This window comes from Lepidochelys olivacea, assembly GCF_965140295.1.
Source record: "Lepidochelys olivacea isolate rLepOli2 genome assembly, chromosome: 10".
NCBI classification, from domain to species: Eukaryota; Metazoa; Chordata; order Testudines; family Cheloniidae; genus Lepidochelys; species Lepidochelys olivacea.
Window position 1 is genome coordinate 78,083,627 of NC_140420.1, and position 24,420 is coordinate 78,108,046.

Consider the following 24,420-nt stretch of genomic DNA (forward strand, 5'->3'; position numbering starts at 1 on the left):
AAGCATCAGATGTCTGAGCGCATGTGCTGGGCCGTCAGGCTGTATTTGCTCCAGTCTACGGCAACTGAAGCTGGTATTTCACCTCTTTAAAAATTCCTGGAGAGGAGGGGGGTCTGCATGGGCTGCAATGCAATGAGCAGGCATGGAGGCAGCCGGTGGGATGCATTCCAGCATGACCCACAACTTCACGGGACCAAAGGATAAATTAGAACAGCGGAAAACCAAAAGGCTCAATTTCACTGATGGCCTGACAGCTCCTCAGAAGCCCTGTCTGTGTCAGTAGTGTGTCCCCACCCAGGCAGACCCTGCACCCACGCCCTCCACTGGAGCGCTCACCTGCCACCCTTCCTGAGGCTCGAAAACTCACCTGCTCACTCCTGCTATGGCATCTGCCCAGAGCCCAGAGACTTTCTGCCACCCATTACTGTGCCTCCCTGCCCCCACTGCCATACTCCCCCCATATTCCCGTCCCTACTCCCCCGTACCACCCACTCCCATGCCGTCCACTGCCAGATCCTGCCGCAGCCCTCCCTATCTCCACTGCTGCACCCTCCCGCCACCCACCCGTGTCACCACTCCCACTGCCCTCCTTGCCTCCTATGCCACCCACTCCCACACCCTCCCACTGCCCTCCATGCCACCCACTGCTGTGCCCTCCTGCAACTAGAGATTTATTCCCACCAGCTGCATCCCTTTTCCTTTTCCCTAGAGACCTTTCCTCCCCTCGGGGCTCTCTCCAGCCACTGGCATCCATCCTGAGCATGCTGAGGCCAGTTACCGGGCTATTATTATCATTATTTTCTCTGTATTGCTGGAGTGCCTTGGTCGCCCAGTCCTGGACCAGGACCAGGACCCCCTTGTGCTAGGCGCTGTACAAACCCAGAACTGATGATAGAAGGGAACCAATGAATAGCACTAGGCCCTGAGAAGGCTCTTCCCAGGAAAGTCACAGGGCAGCAGTCAGATCATTTGAAGGGGAGGAGACACAATTTCCCAGCACTGTTCACCACAGCCATCCTATTTCCCAGGGGGACATCAGAGCAATCGCTGCAAGCCACCCCCACTTCTTCCCAGGCCCTCCCTACATGAGTTTGTCCAAGGAGAGGCCCAGCATGAAACAGAAAGCACAGGTCAGGAGTAAGCAGCAGCGGGAAACAGCACTGCAGAGCAGTCCCTGCACTCTACTGGTCTTATCAGTGCTGAAGCCACTTGCCAGGAGCCAGAACCACACCCACACAGCACAGGGTTTTAATCAATAGACGCAGAGCTGGTTTTATTGAGTGAGCCACCTGAGTGTACACACACACACACCCCTGCTCCGAGCACTTGCAGGGAAAGCAACAAGAACAAGGAGACTGGCACCGCATCTCAAAACATACCATCCTGGTGCCTGGCTTTGTCTCGGAGGGGCCCGCGCTTATTGCAGGAAGCAGGGGAGAGCACATTAGACCACCGGAGCAGTCTGATCAAGGTACCTTCACAGATAGAAGCCACTTCAGCCGGGGGGTCCTGCAAACAGTCACTGAAAGGAGACATCACACAGGCGTTTCAGGGATCTCACACAGGAAGATACTTGGCAGCATGGAGATTCGGTGGCCAGAAAGTTGGCTAACAGGTTGAGTGGATTTGCAGCACTGGAAGATAGATAAGAAACACTATTGCCTCAAGGGTGTGTACTCCCTGTGGGATTGCTTCTCAGGTGTTTAAACAGGGCAGGCTGGGAGGGTGGAGCAGCTCTCTAGCATGTCTGAAGCAACCCAGAGAGCTGGGAAAGTGCCTTGGGCCCTCATTTTCCACCACAGGACCTGGGGGGGTGGGGGGGGGGGAGGGAGGATGGGAGGGAGCAGCAGTGAAGAGGAATGAGCAGAGAGCTGCTTGTGATAACCATTTCTCCTCAGACTGTGGCTCAGAGGAAGGGCCAGGTGTTGTTTGCAGTGTTGGTGGAACTGTGCGGGGCCCAGGATGAGAGAGCACCAAGGTGGGCGAGGTAATATCTTTTATTGGACCAATTTCCACTGGAGAAAGAGACAAGCTTTGAAGCGACAGTGAGCTCAGAAGCTTGTCTCCCCACCAACAGAAGTTGGGCCAATAGGAGATTGGCTGTCGAAAGGAATGGGCAAGTAGATGGGAACGCTGGAGGCCAGATCTGCCCTGCCAAAGTAGGGGCTTGTCTGTACTTGAAATGCTCCAGAGGTGCTGCTGTGAGGACACTCAGTATACTGCTGGGAAGTGTGTTCCCATCACAGTAGTTAATCCACCGCCCCAAGAAGCAGGAGTTAGGTGCACAGAAGAATTCTTTCCATGGATGTAGCGCTGTCTACACCGGGGCTTAGGTCACCTTAACTATGTCACCTGGGGGTGTGTGGATTTTTCACACTCTTGAGCACCAGAGCTGGGTCAAGCTAACTTTTTAGTGTAGGCCTGGCCAAGGTTGCAATTGCTGGGAGCAAGGAAAAGGCTAAGGGGCGGGGGGGTGTTACAGAAGTGCAGGACTCTGCGTGGAAGCACACTTGCCAGGAGTTACTTGGCAAGATGGGCAGGAGTCTGAGAGGGGAACTATCAAGGAACAAAGCTGCAAAATTAAACTGATTCCCAAACACCCCAAAATGAGTTGAAATCATGGCATAAAATCCTACATCCAGCAGTTCTAGGAATCCATACAGTCGTCCCTATACGCTCCATAGCCATGCAGCTCAGATCCCTGTATGCTCCATGGACCACTCATGATCTTCTGGACCCAGAGCGAGCAGAAAACGGGTGCTAGCAGAACACAAGCGGGCTGGTATTCATTGACCCCACAAATCTAGCTGCCAGCTGGCTCTACAATTCTTTTACGTCATACCCCCTGCCTTTATTATTAATTTGTGTTACTGTCGCACCAGTGGACCCCAGTGTGTCAAGCGCTGTGCAAACAGAACAAAAAGGCAGTCCCCAGAGTCAGGAAGGTGCCTTTGGACCCCGGGCCCTATTGGGTGCTGTCATGCATTGATACTGGCTCCATTTCTTTTACACCCACTTTAACATTTAGTGGAGTGGATGCCTGTAGGATCACATTAGGGGAAGAAGATACAGGAGCCACTCACAGACCATCTTCTGTTAATCAACAGGAGCGTCCGTGCTTTGTAATGTAATTGAGGTCTGGCACATGGAGCTAGCCAGACAATAGTGCTTGTTAAATTTCACTTTCCAGCAGGGAAATGAAACACTTTGATCCAGAGGGCAGACTCGGCTGCTGATATGTATTACAGAGCATGTGGATTCGAATGAATTATATAGCACACACGCTGATCAGGTCACTACCTTTTTATTATTGTTATTTGTCACACAGTAGCTGAGCGGATACTGCTCAGATACATAGTAATTGCTTTTGCCCCACACAGTTAAAAGCTAAGCATACAAGACAGAGCAAGGGTGTGAGGGGAAAGAAACACGGACAGCTGAAGTGACTAGCCCAAGGTCGCACAGGACGGGACTAGAACCTTGCTCTTTGGACTGTCAAAACCGAATCGAGAAGCTGCATTCCTACGGCTCCGCAAAATCCTTGAACTTTCCCTTTGAATCCTGAGTGGAGTCTCCAGAACAGTCAGATGGGAAACCAGATCAGGGTTAACTACCAGCTGGATCATTTGCAGTCCTTGATTCCTTAGGGGCCCACGGCTAAAAAAGGAAGAAAAAGCACGTGGAATGAGACAAGATGGGCTCAGAAAAAGAAAAACAGGAAGAGAAAATATAAGCAAGAACTCTGGTGGCCACAGGTTGCCTTCAGAGACAAAAAAAGTGTGCATTTCCTTGTTTGTTTCTAACCCTTGAGACAGTATCACGAATGCAGGAAATTGCATATTTTACTGAGATGTTTAAAAAAAAAATGAAACTCTGCCATGGAATTCAAAAGCAGAGAGAGAAGTATTTGTCTTCAAATCTAGACTTACCTGCCTCACCCATCAAGGGCTGCTGGCATCTGTACACTACCAAACGGATCCTATTTAAGCACAGATATTAATACACAGTTGATCCCAGTCCACATTCAGGCTGACTGGGTTCATAAAAGAATCAAATAAGCTCACGGAAGATGGTTAATAGCCACTGGTGCACCTAAGACATAACCCCATGCTCTGGGTGTCTCTAAACCTCTAACGGCCGGAAACTGGGACTGGACAACAGGAGACGGATCACTCCAATGCCCCCGTTCTGGTCATTCCTTCAGAAGTACCTGGCATTGGCCACCGTCAGAAGACAGAATACTGGGCTAGATGGACCATGTTCTCTGACCCAGTATGGCCGCTCTTACATGATGTTCTTAAGGATATTTTTTGAAAAGTTGTCCACTCTCACTGACACAGGGTCAGCTCCATCAGGGTTCATTACCCTGGGAGCCCGCCAGAGACAACTGAGCTGCTGTGTTTGGCACCTTGTTGACTGTGGCTACACTGGGCAGGGTTCCATGGCACGATGGCAGCAGGTGGTGCCCTCTCCCCAACAGATTTTCCCCAGTGTTGCCAATGCCAGCAGAGCTCAGCCAGCATTAGCCAGAGTGGGACATACATGGAAAACAGGCAGACCCTGGGAGAGCTGCTTTGGTGGCACGTGGTACTATGTTGCCATGAGGGAGACAGCAAGCCAGCTCCGACCACCTTAGATGCAGATCTCATTGGACATCAATGCCCAGCCAGAATTGTTTTCATAGGGGAACCTTCTGTTCGGTCATAAGAGCTTTCTTCCCCCACAGTCTCAATCCAGCAGTGATTCCTCCACTGCAGAGGACAGGGTTGTATTCTCAACCCTAGCCCAGGAAGACCTGGGAACTCTAATATCATCCACAGTTCCTCTGATCTTGAAAAGAAACATTCAATCCCAATCTCCAACGTACACGCTGCAATTACTAGTAACACCAAACTCACAGCAGCATTCAATTCAGGGAGGCGCGGCCCTGCCATTATCAGATTTATTTTGCATAATGAGGCGATACCGACTCTCATCGAATTAAAGGCCTGCACCTTTACAAGGAAAATGGCCATTCGACATTTGGGTATTGTTAACCCCAACAAAGGGATTCCACCTCAGTGGTCTGGAGAATCCCAGCTTTACCACTGTTAGGGGAATAAGTCAACTGGCCTTGGTCACTATGTCGCTAGCTTGAGTTTTTCTTCTTGTGGGGAAAGAAAGCTTGGAACAAGCAGTCAGATCTTCAGGCCGAGTTCCTAGGAGACCTGCTGATCCACACACCCCTGGCTCCAAGTTTTTTCTGATGACAGTTTCTTTGATTATTTAAACCACTTCCCTTAACTGTGCAGTTTGGGATTAAGAAGAGAGAGAAAATCCAATCCGAATCAGTCCCAGAAGCAACACAATAAGGAAAAATACAACCATTGTTCTTAAACATCCCAAGAGGGTCTAGTCCAGGGCCTGGTCTACACTAGGAAATTAGGTTGGTTTAACTACGTTGGTTGGGGTGTGAAAAATCCACACCTCTGGGCAGCAGAGCCAACCTAAATCCCTGTGAAAACTGCACTAGGTTGACGAAAGAATTCTTCATTCAATCACCTATAAGGGAGGTGGATTAATTATGCCAACAGGAGAACACCTCCCATCAGCATAGGCAGTGTCTACATTCAAGTTTTAAGTGTAGACGAGCCCCAGGTTATGAGCAAAAGGTTTGCAAAATATCACTCAGCTTAACCATTTCTGCCAGCCCCCACATCTCTGCAGGAGAGAATTAAATAGACGCATACACAACTTAAAAAAGAGAAACTTGAAACTAATGTGCAAAGGTTACAGCCCAGAACAAATCTGTAACAAAAATGTTACTGCATCATAGCCTTTGACTGCAAACATTTATAACAGGATGCAGCTAGAGGCTGATTCCCAACTGTGTTCCGTCCCCTTGATGCTGCTCAAAAAGTGGCCAGACCTATCCGAGCCCCCTCAAATGCAGGGGCATTCTCACAGCAGCGGTCATGTAGCGGCTCCAAGCCACCCTCAGTGTAGATGCACGATGGTGGCAGATGGCAGGAGCGGGCATGACTGGAATGCTTTGATTGGGCCAGAATAGTGGACCAGAGAGGCCTGTCTGAAGTCATCATAAGTTACAGCAGCCTTATGATGGGAACCAAGGTATCCCCCCATACAGCATTGGGAGGCTCCATAAAGACACCGTTGCCCCCCTCAGCTGAGCTGCCCTTGCGAGAATCCGACCCACAGCGTCACAACAAGAGGCCCATCATGGGTCCTGCAGTGCTATTAATCCGAACGTAGCCGCCACCTGCTCGTTCCTATTGCTTGTGACGATGACTCCTTTCACAAACAGTGCCACTGCAAGGGTGTGTATTATGTAGAGATGCTGCGGGGACCATCTTTCTGTTCTCTGTTTGTACAGCACCTAGCGCAGTGGGATCCTGGCTTGTAGTCGCTACTGCAAAACAAAACAAAATAGACTAGAGAATGGGATTCTCTCTCTCTCATTTTCTCACTGGCAAAACTGCAAGCGGGACCTGGATTAAAAACTCATTAAGCGCAAGACTCCAACCTCCCAAAAATGTCTCTTTTGCAAAACATGTTTAAAAAGGACAAAACCTTTCTCTGTGCTTTGGGGCTGACAGGTTTGCAACCCACGGGACAGAAAAAGGGTCTGATCAGTGCAGTACAATCTTCATTTAAAAGAATAAACCCAGTAAAACTCCTACATGGTTTGCTTAAAGCCCGAGCCGTTTCATTAACTACTTTGGGGAGGAATTTAAAAAAGCCCCAACAAATAAAACAAAACCCCAAACCTTTTTATCCCATGAGCAGTTTTGTCTAGAGATTTGAAGACACTGAGCACCACCATGTGGTTCCAGAATTTAATGCAGCTGAGGTTTTTATTTATTTATTTAATGTCCCATCTGCTTTAGGATGCAGCTAGGCACCACATCATTCTGGGCCTGTTTACAATGACGTGCTTTCGGAGTAGCCCTCTGGAGGCTGATGGGGATAGTCCAAATTTACACCTGCAGCAATGAAGGTAGAATCTGGCCCTGTGTTTCTGTGCTGCCAATGTAGCTCCCGCATCAACTGAGGGAGTCACTGAGAGCTGGGCCCTGCACTGGAAGCTGGAGATTGGCAATCCAACGGGCTGCAGATTTCATGCCAGTGAGCCTCATCAACCCTTCTTTGCTCCCCACTTGATTCGAGAGGGAATCAAGGGGGGGGAGGGAAATCAGACTGAAGGCAGCAAGTTTTGCCAAGGAAAGGGAGAGTGGCTGAACTGCAGATTTTGTTCCAGGGCCACGGAGGCCAGCAGCACGTCATCTCCATGGAGATTTACACCCACGGCCCTTATTAGAACGAGCGTCAAGAGCTGGGACATGGCCTTGCTTCCCTGCTGTCCGGACAGAGCAATAAATTGTTGCTGGCCATCTCTGGCCTCTGCCTGCAGGCTCAGAGGACCATGCTGGAGAGCTCCGTAAGCCTGCCCCGTAGCAGGGTGGCTGGGAGCCGTGGCAATAATGCTTTCAGGAGACCCAGGTCCTTTGTGGAAGGGCCTGGCCGGTGGATGGTGCCTGCCCTTGACAGAGCCGATTGGTTTGTTCCATCCCAAGGGTATGTCTTTGGGCCAGGCGGCTGGGCTGCCCTGGTTCAGCCACACAAGAGGCCTCTTGCCCTTGTGGGGCTGCTCAGGGGCCACGCACAGTAGTAGTCCCCAGAGCAGGGGTGAGCAAACTACGGCCCGCGGGCCGGATCCAGCCCCTCAGGGCTTTGGATCCAGCCCGCAGAATTGCCCCCCGTGGTGCCGCAGGCCCCGCGCCATTCTCAGAAGCGGCCAGCACCACGTCCCTGGGGCCCCAGGGGGCAGAGGGCTCCATGCCTTGCCCTTGCCTCCAGGCACTGCCCTCCACCCCCGCAGCTCCCATTGGCCGGGAACAGGGAACCATGGCCAATGGGAGCTTCGGGGGAGGTACCTGGAGGGGTGGCAAGGGCAGCACGCGGAACCGCCCTCCCTCCAGGGGCCACGCAGGGACGTGGTTCCAGCCACTTCCCGGAGTGGCGTGGCATGGGGCTAGGGCAGGCATGCAGGGACCACCCCGGAGCTGCTTTAGGTAAGCAGCACCGGGCCGGAGCCTGAACCCCTCCTGCACCCCCAGCCCCCAACTCCCTGCCTACACCTCGGACCCCTCCTGCACCCCAACCACCTGCTCTGAGCCCCCTGCTGCACCCCACACTCCTGTGCACCCCAACCTTCTGCCCTGAGCCCCTTGCCGCACCCCTCCTGCACCTCAACTCCCTGCCCTGAGCCCCCTGCCACACTCCATACCCCTCCTACACCCCAACCCCCTGCCCCGAGCTCCCTCCCGCAGTCCGCACCCCTCCTGCAACCCCTTCCCTGAGCCCCCTCCTGTACGCCACACCCCTCCTTTGCCCCAATCCCTTGCCCTGAGCCCGTTCCTCCACACCACACCCCCCCTCCCTCACCCTGCACTCCCTCCCGCACCCCAACCTCCTGCCCTGGCCCTGCATACAATATCCCCACCCAGGTGTGGCCCTCAGCCCAAAGAGTTTGCCCACCCCTGCCCTAGAGTGTGGGGAGCACAGGGACTGTTCACTCCCCTCTTGCCCCACCCAGGTGTCCTAACAGGAGCCGGAAGGGGCAATGCACCTTCTTTCCACTGGCCTGTGGAACTGGGGGGTAGCACACATATGCACACACACAGGATGCGCAATCTGCTCAGAGATCCTTGGGTGATGTGGCTCCATGCTGCCCTGACTCACAGCTCAAAAGTACATGCCACGCTCTAGCCCTTTCTCACCAAGCTCTGCCACTCCAGCTGCATCCTCTTCCTGTCCCTAGGCCACCTGCCAAGTTGGACAAGTGGAATCCCAGTACATTGTGGCCTATGAGGCTGAAATGGTCTCCCCACCCAACACCTCACATTCCCTGTTTTCCTCTCATTAAACAGTCCACCCAAGGAACATGGGCCCTCTGACTCCGGTTCCACTGATCATGACACACCTTCCCTATTTACAAACAAACAGAAGAAAAACAGGTAGATGCCCAGACCCTCACGTTGCACTGATCATGATATAGGCCACCAAACTGATGGGCTCTAATTGCTAACCTCAGCTGTGCACCCACACGTCCAGAGACGAAAGGCCAGAGAGACACAGATTAGAAGGGGAGAGACCTATTACCATCCTGTAGGTCATCTCTCACCCACCCCCGTCACCATCCCAGTGGCTTATTAACCCAGTACCGTGGATCTGGCATCTCTCTGCTCAGTAAGAATAGAATTCTCACAGTCATAGGCCTGGCCCAAACCCGCAGCGCTGCACGCTCCAAAGCTGGAGAAATGTGAATCCGGATTTGAATGGCACAGCCACTGTCCCATGTGCACTAAGGCAAAGCTCCCCGTTCCAGTTACCCCCCAGCTTTGGGGAGGCTCAGATCTGCACTTTCTGGCTATGGCCTCTAAGATTTTGGGGCTTCCTGTTTTGTACACTGTAGCTGTGACAGCTCTGGTCTGAATCTATCGTCCCTTGCTCACGTCTGCTGGAATCCTTTGCTGCTTCCTCTGCTAAGAACATATCTGTTCCTCTCTCGTTCCCCTCGCTTTGTACTGCATTCAGCTCTGTGGGTGGATTAACCACAAATGGGAAGGAGAACATCTAACACTGAAGGGTGGGAGCAGCCAATGCGCAATATTGAGGGCTGCTTCATCTGGCCTTTACCTCAAGAGCTAGGCCTACCTCTTGCTATTCCCAGCTGAGATACTGGAGGCAGAAAGAGAACAGGCAGAGCAGCAACATTGTTCCTTTTGATGTGTTCTGGGGAATTTGGAAGATAATTAAAGCCCCAAGTGAGTCCAACTTCTTCTGCATTAATGGCTCTCCGTGATGGCCAGAAACATGAGTTGTCACCCAGCCAGATCTCTCACATGCTGTGATAATAATAATTGCTGCAGAAAAAGAATACAGGAAATCAGCTTTTCTCACCCCAGTCTTCCTCATAACGGAGTTATTTCCTCAAAACTCCCTCCCAAAGCCACAGGTTCTCTCAGCGTAGAGAATAAATGCCAAAGGAGCCCAGATGCTAACACTGATCAGCCGCCCGACGAGCTCCTCTCGCTGAATGACTGAAGTCTAACGCCATGTAGCGATAACGAAATGAACACCTAACTGGTTAATTAAAACACAAGCAAAACACTGTAGCATAGCCATGAATCATGCTGCTGGACAGAAACCCAGCAGGAATCCCAAGTTCTGCAGAAAATAACCTCTCCGGGGTTTCTGATTTATTTACAGCTATTTCTTCTCCCAGGTGCAACCAAAATAAAACAGACTGGCAAAGCCTTCAGCTGCACTCCCTTCATACAACTTCAGAGGTGTCCCTAGCCTGTTCCCAGCCAGCCATCACCCTCCAGTACATCCCACAGGGTTGTAAGGCTCCGTACCTAATAAGGTTCAGGTGTACTGAATAAACCTCGCATGCACATAGGAATCCTCGTTCTTCCCCCACCTCAGGGGGCAACCCAGAAATCGTAGGCCAGTACCACTTCAGATTTAACCCCTAAATCTTTGTGCCAACAGCTGCCTCAGCTGGGCTTCACCCAGAGGATAACGAGCTGTGTTAATCACAGTTAAGGGGGTCCCCCACCTCACACAGGGCATCAAAGACCCTGTCCATCCCATTATACATAACTTGTAATACGGTCAGGTGTCTAAAGTTTCAGCAACACGTAGTGGTTGGTTCATTTGCATGGGTCTGTTGTGTTTAGCTTGACTCCTCCCATCTACATTTAAGTGACACTACACGGAGCATGTTTGCCTGATCAGTGTAGACAAGGACAAGCCATGTTCAGCATGAGCATTGGTTAATGGTCCCGAAGCCCTGGTCCCAAGAGGGTATTGCTGGCCATGTGTGATAGATGGAGAGACACAGAGGGAGGAAGTAATTTGCACAACGCTACCCAAGGGAGCCATGATCTGGGCCATGATTGGATAGGTTGAAAGCTGAAGCAAGATAAATTTATACTAGAAATAAGATGTGAATGCTTAAAAGTCCAGCTGACGAACTATTAGAAGCTCTCGATGTGGTGGATTTGCTGTCACCTGGAGTCTTTAAGGCTACGTCTACACTCATAATTGAATGACAAAACTTTTGTCTTTCAGAAGTGTTAAAAAACAACACACCCCCGAAAGACAAAAGTTTTGCTGATGACAAGCGCTGGCATGCATCTGACGAAGTGAGCTGTAGCTCATGCTCAAATAAATTTGTTAGTCTCCAAGGTGCCACAAGTCCTCCATTAAATTAAGAGTCACACCGTGAATAACCCTAAGCCTCTTGAGCCATGATAATGTTAATGGACGTGTCTCGCCGCAGGAGTTGTAACCTTTCTGCAGACATCACCACAGACCTATAAATGTCAATGAAAGATTTTTATTTCAGTGGACTATTCAGAGCCGCTGCGGTGTTAATTTAAGCGTCCCGTATAAGCTACACTCCATGTGTAGTTATATTTGGGAAGAGAACCATGTGAAGGACACAGTGAAGCTGCACTTTGGAAGACTCGCATTCAGATATGACTTGGGTCATAAGAGAGAGGTGGATTTCACAGTCTCCTTCTAGGCCTTGGGGACTTTTATCCGTATTACCAAACTCTCATCCACTCCACAAAGTTCTGGTTCTCTGTCTCGCAGACACACCCACAACACATGACCTTTTCCCTCCCAAGTAGCTTGGCCACACTGCAAGGCTGCTTAGCGCCCCTGCTCCTTCCGATTCCAGGCAGCAGCTTTGCATGCAATGCTACACCAGGCCAAGCACAATAGGTAAGGGAAAGACATTGGCTGTCTAAGGGTATGTCTACACTACGGAATAAAGTCGAATTTAGAAGTCGGTTTTTTAGAAATCGGTTTTATATATTCGAGTGGGTGTGTCCCCACAGAAAATGCTCTAGTGCATTAACTCGGCGGAGCGCTTCCACAGTACCGAGGGTAGTGTCGACTTCCAGAGCGTTGCACTGTGGGTAGCTATCCCACAGTTCCCGCAGTCTCCGCTGCCTATTGGAATTCTGGGTTGAGATCCCAATGCCAGATGGGACTAAAACATTGTCGCGGGTGGTTCTGGGTACATATCGTCAGGCCCCCCTTCCCACCCTCCCTCCGTGAAAGCAAGGGCAGACAATCGTTTCGCGCCTTTTTTCCTGAGTTACCTGTGCAGACGCCATACCATGGCAAGCATGGAGCCCGCTCAGGTAACCGTCACCCTATGTCTCCTGGGTGCTGGCAGACGCGGTACGGCATTGCGGTACAGCATAGCAGCAGCCCATTGCCTTCTGGCAGCAGATGGTGCAGTACTTGTCGTGTCTGAGGTGCTCCTGGCCACGTCGGCTGGGAGCGTCTGGGCAGACATGGGCGCAGGGACTAAATTTGGAGTGACTTGACCAGGTCATTCTCTTTAGTCGTGCAGTCAGTCCTATTGAACTGTCTTATGGTGAGCAGGCAGGCGATACGGATTGCTAGCAGTCGTACTGTACCATCTTCTGCTGGGCAGGCAAGAGATGAGGATGGCTAGCAGTTGTATTGTACCATCTTCTGCCGGGCAGCCATGAGATGTGGATGGCATGCAGTCCTTCTGCACCGTCTGCTGCCAGCCAAAGATGTAAAAGATAGATGGAGTGGATCAAAACAAGAAATAGATCAGATTTGTTTTGTATTCATTTGCTTCCTCCCCCTCCCCGTCTAGGGGACTCATTCCTCTAGGTCACACTGCAGTCACTCACAGAGAAGGTGCAGCGAGGTAAATCTAGCCATGTATCAATCAGAGGCCAGGCTAACCTCCTTGTTCCAATAAGAACAATAACTTAGGTGCAACATTTCTTATTGGAACCCTCCGTGAAGTCCTGCCTGAAATACTCCTTGATGGAAAGCCACCCCCTTTGTTGATTTTAGCTCCCTGAAGCCAACCCTGTAAGCCGTATCCTCAGTCGCCCCTCCCTGCGTCAGAGCAATGGCAAACAATCCTGCATCTGAGAGTGCTGTCCAGAGCAGTCACAATGGAGCACTCTGATGGGGCTAAAACATTGTCGCGCGTGGTTCCGTGTACATATCGTCAGGCCCCCCTTCCCTCCCTCCGTGAAAGCAAGGGCAGACAATCGTTTTGCGCCTTTTTTCCTGAGTTACCTGTGCAGACGCCATACCACGGCAAGCATGGAGCCCGCTCAGGTAACCATCACCCTATGTCTCCTGGGTGCTGGCAGACGTGGTACGGCATTGCTACACAGTAGCAGCAACCCATTGTCTTCTGGCAGCAGATGGTACAGTACGACTGGTAGCCGTCCTCGTCGTGTCCGAGGTGCTCCTGGCCACGTCGGCTGGGAGCGCCTGGGCAGACATGGGCGCAGGGACTAAATTTGGAGTGACTTGACCAGGTCATTCTCTTTAGTCCTGCAGTCAGTCCTATTGAACTGTCTTATGGTGAGCAGGCAGGTGATACGGATTGCTAGCAGTCCTATTGCATCATCTTCTGCTGAGCAGCCATGAGATGTGGATGGCATGCAGTCCTTCTGCACCGTCTGCTGCTAGCCAAAGATGTAAAAGATAGATGGAGTGGATCAAAACAAGAAATAGACCAGATTTGTTTTCTACTCATTTGCCTCCTCCCCTGTCTAGGGGACTCATTCCTCTAGGTCACACTACAGTCACTCACAGAGAAGGTGCAGCGAGGTAAATCTAGCCATGTATCAATCAGAGGCCAGGCTAACCTCCTTGTTCCAATAAGAACAATAACTTAGGTGCACCATTTCTTATTGGAACCCTCCACGAAGTCCTGCCTGAAATACTCCTTGATGTAAAAACAACCCCTTTGTTGATTTTAGCTCCCGGAAGCCAACCCTGTAAGCTGTGTCGTCAGTCGCCCCCTCCCTCCGTCAGAGCAACGGCAGACAATCGTTCTGCGCCTTTTTTCTGTGCGGACGCCATACCAAGGCAAGCATGGAGGCTGCTCAGCTCACTTTGGCAATTAGGAGCACATTAAACACACATGCATTATCCAGCAGTATATGCAGCACCAGAACCTGGCAAAGCGATACCGGGTGAGGAGGCGACGTCAGCGCGGTCACGTGAGTGATCAGGACATGGACACAGATTTCTCTGAAAGCATGGGCCCTGCCAATGCATGCATCATGGTGCTAATGGGGCAGGTTCATGCTGTGGAACGCTGATCCTGGGCTCGGGAAACAAGCACAGACTGGTGGGACCGCACAGTGTTGCGGGTCTGGGATGATTCCCAGTGGCTGCGAAACTTTCGCATGCGTAAGGGCACTTTCATGGAACTTTGTGACTTGCTTTCCCCTGTCCTGAGGCACATGAATACCAAGATGAGAGCAGCCCTCACAGTTGAGAAGCGAGTGGCGATAGCCCTGTGGAAGCTTGCAACGCCAGACAGCTACCGGTCAGTTGGGAATCAATTTGGAGTGGGCAAATCTACTGTTGGGGCTGCTGTGATGCAAGTAGCCCACGCAATCAGAGATCTGCTGATATCAAGGGTAGTGATCCTGGGAAATGTGCAGGTCATAGTGGATGGCTTTGCTGCAATGGGATTCCCTAACTGTGGTGGGGCCATAGACGGAACCCATATCCCTATTTTGGCACCGGAGCACCAAGCCGCCGAGTACATAAACCGCAAGGGGTACTTTTCAATAGTGCTGCAAGCTCTGGTGGATCACAAGGGACGTTTCACCAACATCAATGTGGGATGGCCGGGAAAGGTGCATGACGCTCGCATCTTCAAGAACTCTGGTCTGTTTCAAAAGCTGCAGGAAAGGACTTTATTCCCAGACCAGAAAATAACTGTTGGGGATGTTGAAATGACTATAGTTATCCTTGGGGAGCCAGCCTACCCCTTAATGCCATGGCTCATGAAGCCGTACACAGGCAGCCTGGACAGTAGTCAGGAGCTGTTCAACTACAGGCTGAGCAAGTGCAGAATGGTGGTAGAATGTGCATTTGGACGTTTAAAGGCGCACTGGCGCAGTTTACTGACTCGCTTAGACCTCAGCGAAACCAATATTCCCACTGTTATTACTGCTTGCTGTGTGCTCCACAATATCTGTGAGAGTAAGGGGGAGACGTTTATGGCGGGGTGAGAGGTTGAGGCAAATCGCCTGGCTGCTGGTTACGCGCAGCCAGACACCAGGGCGGTTAGAAGAGCACAGGAGGGCGCGGTGCGCATCAGAGAAGCTTTGAAAACCAGTTTCATGACTGGCCAGGCTACGGTGTGAAAGTTCTGTTTGTTTCTCCTTGATGAAACCCCCCGCCCCTTGGTTCACTTTACTTCCCTGTAAGCTAACCACCCTCCCCTCCTCCCTTCAATCACCGCTTGCAGAGGCAATAAAGTCATTGTTGCTTCACATTCATTATTCATTCATCACACAAATAGGGGGATGACTACCAAGGTAGCCCAGGAGGGGTGGTGGAGGAGAGAAGGAAAATGCCACACAGTACTTTAAAAGTTTACAACTTTAAAATTTATTGAATGACTGCCCAAAAAAAAGAAGGCTATCCTCTGTGGTGGAGTGGCTGGTTGGCCGGAGGCCCCCCCACCGCGTTCTTGGGCGTCTGGGTGTGGAGGCTATGGAACTTGGGGAGGATGGCGGTTGGTTACACAGGGGCTGTAGTGGCAGTCTGTGCTCCAGCTGCCTTTGCTGCAGCTCAACCATACACTGGAGCATACTGGTTTGGTCCTGCAGCAGCCTCAGCATTGAATCCTGCCTCCTCTCATCACGCTGCCGCCACATTTGAGCTTCAGCCCTGTCTTCAGCCCACCACCTCTCCTCCCGGTCATTTTGTGCTTTCCTGCACTCTGACATTATTTGCCTCCACGCATTCGTCTGTTCTCTGTCAGTGTGGGAGGACAGCATGAGCTCGGAGAACATTTCATCGCGAGTGCGTTTTTTTTTTCTTTCTAAGCTTCACTAGCCTCTGGGAAGGAGAAGATCCTGTGATCATTGAAACACATGCTGCTGGTGGAGAAAAAAAAGGGACAGCGGTATTTAAAAAGACACATTTTATAAAACAGTGACTACACTCTTTCAGGGTAAACCTTGCTGTTAACATTACATACATAGCACATGTACTTTCGTTACAAGGTCGCATTTTGCCTCCCCCCACTGCGTGGCTACCCCCTCAACCTTCCCCCCTCCCTGTGGCTAACAGTGGGGAACATTTCTGTTTAGCCACAGGCAAACAGCCCAGCAGGAATGGGCTCCTCTGAGTGTCCCCTGAAGAAAAGCACTCTATTTCAACCAGGTGCCCATGAATTATATCTCACTCTCCTGAGGATAACACAGAGAGATAAAGAACGGATGTTGTTTGAACGCCAGCAAACATACACTGCAATGCTTTCCGAGTACGTGTTACTGGCCTGGAGTGGTAAAGTGTCCTACCATGAAGGACGCAATAAGGCTGCCCTCCCCAGAAACCTTTTGCAAAGGCTTTGGGAGTACATCCAGGAGAACCACAAATGCCAGGGCAAAGTAATCCTTTCACATGCTTGCTTTTAAACCATGTATAGTATTTTAAAAAGTACACTCACCGGAGGTCCCTTCTCCGCCTGCTGGGTCTAGGAGGCAGCCTTGGGTGGGTTCGGGGGGTACTGGCTCCAGGTCCAGGGTGAGAAACAGTTCCTGGCTGTCGGGAAAACCGGTTTCTCCGCTTGCTTGCTGTGAGCAATCATCTTCTTCGTCCCCAAAACCTGCTTCCGTATTGCCTCCATTTCCATTGAAGGAGTCAAACAACACAGCTGGGGTAGTGGTGGCTGAACCCCCTGAAATGGCATGCAGCTCATCATAGAAGCAGCGTGTTTGGGGCTCTGACCCGAAGCGGCAATTCGCCTCTCTGTATTTAAGTTTGCAGGCAAAGCAGCCAGCATTGTTGGCTGTTCATATTCCCGTAGTGCCCAAAAAGGTGCTGGGGTCTGCACGGATATATAGGGAATTAAGTCCCTGATTCAGAGAGCTCACCTCTAATTATTGCTTGCTTGAGGCCAGTGTTATCTTCCTCATGCTCGGATTTCAAATGGTCCCAGAAAGAGTCTGAGCAGGGATTGGGAAAGAGTTTGACTCCCACCCAGTTGAAAATCCTGGAATGTCACTCTCCATGAGGCGTGATCTGATGCAGACACAGCCACTGCAGGCAGAGAGTTCATTGTCTGGCTACAGCTCACTACAGGCCCCATCCTGCAAGATGCTGAGTGCCTCCTGGGAGGTGGTGAGCACATAACATCCACTGAGTCCAGGGCTCTCAGCACCTCCCAGGATCATGTCTGAGCAACTGAAACACATTTCTAGCAACATGGTCCTTCCAGCATTAAAAATCAGAGATAAAACCCTTTCGTGGATGTCATCGCTTCAGTGCCTCTTCTCTCCTGCCAGAGCTCTGAGTATTGACTGCTGGAAAGTCCTTTCTTGTTAAGAACAGCCATGATTTCTTTTAAGACTCTCATGTACGACGTTGAATATTACCATATTTACATTAGATGAGCTCTTTGGATTTACAAAGCAGCAGGGGCCTTGGGTCTTCAGCAGATGAAGGGCAGGAGACTCCAACTTCACGTATTCCCTGAAAAGTATGATCTTGGTTTGGGCAGGGATGGTGTCGCTAGCCTCTGTTTGCCAGAAGCTGGGAATGGGTGACTGGGGATGGATCACTTGATGATTACCTGTTCTGTTCATTCCCCCGGGGCTCCTGGCATTGGCCACTGTCGGAAGACAGGATACTGGGCTAGATGGACCTTTGGGCTGACCCAGTATGGCCATTCTTATGGGCTACAAAACTCCACCCTCTTAGAGCATGCTCCTGGCTTCTCCTTCTACAGACTTGCTCAAGTGGTACAACAAAATGAAGACAGGGATATTTTGGGGGTAGGGGGGTGGGAAATCAATAACCCCCCTTCTCAGCTCACCTCCTAAGAAATAGATCAGCTTTTACTATTTCTACTGTGCTAGCATGTAAGGACCCTAATCCAGGCCTCATCATACTAGATGCTGTACAAACAAAAGCAGTCTAATCATAACTTTAGGTCACACGATACTACTGGGTTGAAGGTGAAAAAACAGAAACTGGGACCCTATTTGTATCCTCTATCCGATCTGCTCAGCAATCATTTGACTGCTTCTGAAGAAACATCAGTGTCCTTTCCTATATTAGGAAAGTGAGTCCGTGCAAATTCTCTCCAGCATCTGAGCATTCACGGAATGGCAGGTTTTAGGCTCTCCTTTATGCAGTTGTCTTTGATGGAATTCCCACCCACTGAATACAATTCGCAAAAAGAAAAGGAGTACTAGTGGCACCTTAGAGACTAACCAATTTATTTGAGCATAAGCTTTCGTGAGCTACAGCTCACTTCATCGGATGCATTCCTGAAGTTGCTAGATTTCCACTCCATATGGCTAAATGCAGTGCCTTGCATAATGACAGGTTTCAGAGTAGCAGCTGTGTTAGTCTGTATGCATCCGATGAAGTGAGCTGTAGCTCACGAAAGCTTATGCTCAAATAAATTGGTTAATCTCTAAGGTGCCACTGATAGTCTGTATTCGCAAAAAGAAAAGGAGTAACACGGCTGCTACTCTGAATACAATTCATTTCCTTCTGTTTTTCCTCAACTCCTGCAGCATAACTGGATAAACTGTGTGATCACAAACAGCATGCCTACATGCCGGTGAAGAGAAGTGACAGCACAAAAGTCAAATGCAAACTCACTGAGTGACTGTACATGTAAATTTCTTATAGTATCTGGATCACTCAGCTATGAAACTGACAACAGTTATTTAGATTTAATCAGACTGTTTCCCTTATTAGTGGTGCTGGAGTTATAAGGTTGGGTATCAAACTGCTCTCAATTGCGGATATAGGAGTTGAACTCATTGCCCTAACATAAATACACGCACTGTACCCGGTATGCATGCTACATGCAGTAGCCTGGAGTGGAACTCATATGCACTGCCTGTTCAGATTGCTGTAGAGTGATTCACTTGACTGGGACTGCAAAAGACTATCAGAAGGCAAATGCAGGACACTTACCTGACTGCAATGTTTATGTCACAGCTCCATGCAGTGGGAAATTCTTGTAAACGTGACTGCTTAGACGACAAAAATCACAGCCACCTAGGCGAAGAAAAGAACATAAGAACAGCCCTACTGGGTCAGGCCAATGGTCCATTTAGCTCAATATCCTGTCTTCGGACAGTGGCCAGCGTGAGGTGCTTCAGAGGGAAGCTTAGAAAATAGCCTGAAATATACAAAACCTGGTTCAGCTATTTTAAGAATTAAAAGCACCAAGTTTGTTTGCTGTGTTTCATGGGTCATTATTATTTATACAGGAGTACTGAGAAAACCAGGGGGGATTTCTAAGAAGAAATATAAATCCAGAAAGTTTAACAAGTTTTACCTAAATGTTTATTCATCACAACATTTAAAAATGCATTTGTCTTTATTTGCTATTGGTTTCTCTCCTGTTTAAGAAGTTTCAGTCATCCAACCAAGGATCAACAACCATACCATATGACCCAACACACACCAAATAAGGAACAGAGGGGCTGACAACAGTTTGTGAACAATCCACAGACAGAAGATTATTTGTCAAACACGGATGAAGAACAAATCCATCCAGAGAACAGGATCAGCTGGTGAGCCAATAACTGGACAAGGGATTAAAATCACCATGAATATGGATTGCAACCATCTCTGGTTATGTCTACACTGCAGTCAGAGGTGTGATTTCCGCTCCCTGCAGCATGCCTGTCTCTCCCAGGCAGCTCTCACCTGTACCTTTCCTTGCTCCTCCGGTCTGTGCTTCAACCAGCTCTGACTCACCAGGCCTCTCTCTTTCCCCTCACCTCCAGGTGCCCTCTTTTAAACCCAATTGTGGGGGCGAGAGGGGAACTAATTAATCCCAGGCACACTGGCCTCTATTCCCTCTTAAAGGCCAGGGCCACCCTGTGACGGGGGACAAAATTAACCCTCGTGTGCCATCCCAGTCCTGGGCTGTCCCATGGGGAGCCTGTCCACATTATAGAAATCTCCCCACGTACACCAGAGCACTGCCTATAAGCTCCTCAGTGCTACATTCAGCACCTCTCCCCGCACAGCCCTCCTGCCCCTGACACGCCCCTTGCACCAGGGCTTGCCAGGGACTCCTCCGAAGGCAGCCTTACAGCTGTGCTTCTCAGCGCCCACCCCGGGGAAATCCGCCCCAGCCAGATGCAAGGCTTTCAGAGTCTCCTCACCCTGCGCCAGCCCTCTGACGTGGCCTCGAGGGGCTCACCCGAAAAGAGTAAAATACCCACTCACCTCAGCCTGATATTACTGAGCACCTGCAGCTCCCGCTGACCGTGGGGGCAGTTGTGGTTGCTCAGCACTTCGGGATATTGGCCCACTTCTATGAGGGCTGCCTTTATGCTGGCCTGTGTACGTCGTACACACCCGGCGGGTCCTTGTGCTTTGTCTGAGCTAGGGCTGGGAACAGGCCGATCGCCCTGGAGACTGATGTTCGGTGTTCCACGGCAGAGCAGGTACAGGACGTGCGGCAGCCCAGCCAGCTGCCTAACACAGCCCTGCCCGTAAGCTGCCATTCCTGACCTGGAAACAGCAGGTGGACTAAGGATGAGAAGGTGATTCCCATTGTCCATGCAAGCCTGGGCTTCTCTTCAAGGGCCGCTAGAGCCAGCTGGAATGGGCACATGACCAGTAGGAAACAGACTGAAATCACCCACTCATTTAACAAGGGAAATATTGCCCGGTTCTTGCCAAGCAGTGCAGGAAGTGGGCTGGTGGCTTAGAGCTGGGAAAGGCCCCTATCCCATTACCAGAGCCCTAGAAGTCCATCACAGCAGGCTTATAATGCCAACTGTCCCCTGAAGGAGAAAGAGTCCGGGTCTCGCACACATACCCTCTGACGTCCCGGGCCTGTGCTTGCCCGGGAAGCCGACCTGAAGCTGCAAGGGACTCTGAAAATGAAACAGTTCCCCCTGGCTCATCTTTGAACATAGCAAGGACTGCACAGCAGGCTCCATTGTGTTTTTAAAATGGTCTGTCCTTATTCAGCTCCGTCCACACAGTGTGTGATTTCTCAAAAACACGCTCTGAGCAGATACAAACCTAAGAATGAGAAAAAGGGCCCCGTCCTATACTGACTTGCTCTCTCTCTCCTCCTGCCCCTGGGAGCTCGACTGACTTACGTGGGATTGCAGAAAAGTCAACACAGAATACGACCCAAGGCTTATAATTATAGCATGTGTTAACCTTTTGTTTATAAGGCAGCGAGCATACAGCAGAGGAAACAGGAAACAAAAGCTGAATGTAGAGCCATCTACAGGATCAGATTATTTAGGTGGTGTGGTAAATAACCCTGCAGCATGCAAAGGGTTAATATCAAGATGCCTTCAGCAAATGGGCATTAGCTGGTGCAGCACTTTCCTCTGTGACTTGCTCAGAGTCAGGAAATGAGGACACTGTGCATCATGCAGATTGCTTCAAGGCTTTCGTTTGCTCACACACAGTGGAGACCAGTCACCAGAGCGTTTCCAGAAGGGTACTGAGTGCGAGATTGACGTAGATAGCAGCCCTCTACAAATGCTCAGCCCCTTGCTGGACCAGGCCCTGTGCAGTGTTGCCAATGTTTGCGATTTTCCCATGAGTCTCATGACATTTGGTGTTTTTCTTAAAGCCCCAGCTCCCGGAGTCCTGTGATTATGTGAGGATCTCAGCATTTCATTTAATTTCGCCCTGATTATTGCAGAGAAAAGCTTGAAAATGTGACTCCAAGTGCACCCTATGGGCTCAGAAACAATATGGCAAAGGAAAAGAATTCCCAAGTTTTTTCGTTTTTGTTTTTTTAATCTCATGGTTTTTAAGCCAATCTCATGATTCTCTGGGCCCTGTCCCAAGATTTTTAAACGCAATATTGCTGCTGTGAATGGGGGGATGGGGAAAAAACCCAGTCAGATGTATAAGCCTAGGTGAAGATTTATTGTAAGTTTTAAAATATTTTGAGCACTCAATGTGTCTCACATCCATGTTGCAGGTAGAGCTGTTTTTACTCCCAAAATTTTGTTTTAGTTGTTAGAAATCACATGCAATACTTTAAAAAAAATCTGCAGAGAGAATGGGCAAACAAGGTCAATCCTTCATGTGAAAGAGTTTATTTTTCGGCATTTATTATAAATCCATCCTTAATCCACTTTATCCTAACCTACTTCTTGAGTCACTACTGAAATCAGACCAGCTGCCATAAGTGTAAATCTTTAGACCTTTTAAAGTCTCATATTGGAAAATTACCCTCCTAGCTGGGTCTAAAAGCACCGGACAGGTGTCCTATATTTTTAGTCAAGTTTGAAAGAGTGATGGGATTTTTTTAAAGGCACACTGACAGCTTAAATCATATATGTAAAGAAAGCTATATACTTGCAATTTGTTATGAAGAGCACTTTAGGAATATCAAAAGTCAAATAATTTTAAAAATCCAATTTGAGTGCCACAGTTTATGCTTGTTCTTTTCTTTCAGCGTTTCACTTAGCTAGGAGAATGAAAACCAAATGATGTCATTTTTACTTTTGTTTATAATCAGTTTTCACTTTCAGTTTCTCCAATAATTGGGTTTCCAATAATGTCAGGGGAAGTGCTTTTTTTTTCGTTGAGGATAACTATTTACATTGCAATATTATTATTATTTTAATCTGTGGAAAAATCTCTACTTGCCACATGGCTATTTTAATGATTGTTTATACAAAATTTAAATGTGTCCTTTTAATTGGGTTATTGAAGATAACAAACCCTAGCTTTTATATAACACTTTTCATCAGTATATCTCAAAGCATTGTACAAAGGAAGTCAGTATCATTAACCCCACTTTACAGATAGGGAAACTGAGTCACAGAGAGATGAAGTGACTTGCCCGCGGTCACCCATCAGGTCAGGGTCACAGCCAGGAAGGGAACCCAGGAGTCCTGAGTTTCAACCCAATGATCTATCCACTAGACAACACTGCCTTTCACAATAGGCAGATTCAGAATGTGCCCATGCTTCAGAGTATTTCTTGTCTAGATATTTATTGAGTAACCAATTCAGAAATATGGTGAACATTTCCTTTACTCTTTGGAGTCTGAAAATGTATCTATAGTGCATACTGCCTAAGTGAGTGTACAGTTCTGTTCCTCCCGAATAGGTTCCTTAGGTTCCTCAAATAAAAAGTATGGATCTAAACACCTGCAGACTTTGGGGAAGTTCAGAACAAGACCAAGACACTGGGGCATGAGCCCACCTCTAAAAATCTTCTAGTTAACTAACGTATAGCCTAATGACCAGGATATTATTAGTTTCACAACAGATCATTGGATGGAAGTCCCTAGCCTCTGGATGGTGTCCCTAGCCTCTGTTTGCCAGAAGCTGGGAATGGATGATAGGGGATGGATCACTTGATGATTACCCGTTCTGTTCATTCCCTCTGGGCACCTGGCATTGGCCACTGTCGGGAGACAGGATACTGAGCTAGATGGACCTTTGGTTGGACCCATTATGGCCATTCTTATGTTCTTATAAAGGAGCTATAGAAATGACGAGTATTGTTATAAACAAGACAGCCCTTGAGCATTGTGGTTTACAGCTCTAGAAATGGGAATGATTATGGGACAAGTTCAGCCCACTGACTTCAATTTGTATCCATTATAGCCCCTGATTCAGCATAGCACTTAAGCATGTGTTTAAGGAAGGCCCATTGCACTTCAGTGCTTTGCTGAATCCAAGCCTAAATCAGAGCTGAATTTAGCCCCATATTTTCAGCTATGGCCTAGACAAACTAATGAGACTGTTCAAAAGGCACACCCAGGATTATGTGCAGACAGATCGTAAATGGAGAAGAGATACACAGACAATTGGATAGATAACTCAATCTATTCCAGGGGGTTGTGAATTTCCATTATTCAATTAGGTTAATAAGAGTAGGAAAGTACATCTTGTCCATAGGCTTTTATTCGGCAGTCTGTGATGGAGAGTTTTATTTGCACTTGGTAGAGGACACAGAATCATTATGGAAATATTACTCAGCTAGAGGCCACAATTTCTGAGTATTTCAATATCTAACAGCCAGCCAATAGGTCTCCTACTGGAACGGAAACAGCAGGCCAGCTGAGAATATAATGGATCAAATTTGGGAGCATTTAAAAAATGCTAAAATGTTTAGAGTCTGATCATTTTTATCAAGCAAAGATATAGTCATTGCTACTCCCAGGGAAAGGAAAGTATAAAGCTGACAACAGATTCCCAAAGATATTGAAAGTTTGTGTTAGCGTTTCCACCATCTGCCCCACAGTCCCCCCTGGAACAGCTCTCCTAAATCTCTCCACCAAAAACTCCTCACCACGACCGACCACCGCCACCTTCATCTTCATGTTAGTT